General features: G+C 38.6%; 1 protein-coding gene across 6 annotated transcripts in view; it reads left to right on the top strand.

Annotated features, from left to right (window-relative positions):
• Nucleotides 1–1,549, top strand: part of Nudt13 (nudix hydrolase 13) — a 52,623-nt gene that overhangs the window by 13,971 nt on the left and 37,103 nt on the right. The gene's annotated exons all lie outside the window — the stretch shown is intronic.

The following is a 1,549-nucleotide window of genomic DNA, read 5'->3' on the forward strand; positions in this document are numbered from 1 at the left end:
TATAATATTAGTGGGTTATCCTCAGAAGTTATTGACTTGAACCTTTTACAGCTCATCATATTAATATGGCTTTACTTTATATACCTCGTTTTTATACTTTTCTGCTGGACGGTTGAGACCAAAATAAAGAAAGACCTATTTAACAAGAAATGTAACTTTTGTATCTGATAAGGTCAGTCAGGTACCCTCAGGCTTTATCCTGTAGCCCTGTACTGCACTTAATAGATCCTTTGTCAGTGTCAACTGTGAGGATGAGTCACAGCCATTGCTTGACCAATTTGCTCTCTGCAAAAGCCTGAGAGAATGTTTTTTCTCTCCATGTGACTCTCCCCAGGCACATTATACATCATCAATCACATTCCTCTGTGGCTCCATAATCTTCATGAACAGAAAATTTGGAGCACAACTGAGTTACATGTTGTTACAGTACAGGATCTCCTATGTCCCGAGTCTTCACTGACCTTGAAAGGCTAGGACCAAAATGTTGGCAGACCTTGCAGCCCTTCCTTTTCTCCAATTTTGAACTGCTAACTTAAGTTGTTAACCCTCCAGAAGAGAAGCTAATTATTAACCTGCAATATATGCAGTTCGGTTTATCCTATCTGTCTCAATAGCAAACATCTTTGGCATATCATGAAACAGGTATTTTCCATCAAATATTGATATGTTGAACTTTAAGTCCTTACAGAATATGAAGGAAAAATAATTTTATAAAAGTAGAAATAAGCATTTACATATTTTTACAAAGAAATTTAGAAATCTAACCATATACAGAATTGAAACAGGACAGACCTGTGACTTTTTTTTTTTATTCTTGTGTCTTTTTTTTGTTTCATTTATTACCCTTAAAAAAAAAAACCTTTACTTGAGAGACATTATGGCAATAAATGGTATGTCATGACAAGAAGTACATATTTAGAAGACGAGGATGGCAGGCACTCCAAGCGTGACCCCTCTATTACACATCACCTTCCTCAGTGCAGCCGCCTGACTCACGGGCACCAGCATATACAGTTAGGGTGAGAATCTCACCAGCCAACTGCTAGTCTCAAAAACCTGCTGATGTACCCAGGATCACTGCCCCACCCATCTCGTACGTACGAATGCATGGTTTTGCCCCTGTCATGTTGCCCAGCTTTTCTCCTTGCCCATTCCTCATTGTCCAATCCTCAAGTTCTTGCTTTCCTTTTATTTCTGTTGTAACTTTCTTTTTTTTTTTTGGCAGAACTGGGGATTGAACTCAGGCCCTTGCACTTGCCAGGGAAGTGCTTATTCCGCTGAACCATTTCCTCGGCCCCCTCTGTTGTAACTTTCTATAAGTAATTCCTCTTTTAAGTGCTTATACTAAGGAGACAATACGATATTTACAGATGTGGGTCTGGTTTTATTTCACTTATAAGTATATCTTCAAGTGGCATCCACTTAAATATGAAGGCTTCGAGTTTATCATTCTTTATAGCTGAGTAATACTCCATTACACAAAAATACCACATCTTTTTCAACCATTCCACATGTGACGGGCATCTTGGGTGTTTCCAAGATCTGGCTA

This window comes from Octodon degus, unplaced genomic scaffold, assembly GCF_000260255.1.
Source record: "Octodon degus isolate 3935 unplaced genomic scaffold, OctDeg1.0 scaffold00005, whole genome shotgun sequence".
NCBI lineage: Eukaryota > Metazoa > Chordata > Mammalia > Rodentia > Octodontidae > Octodon > Octodon degus.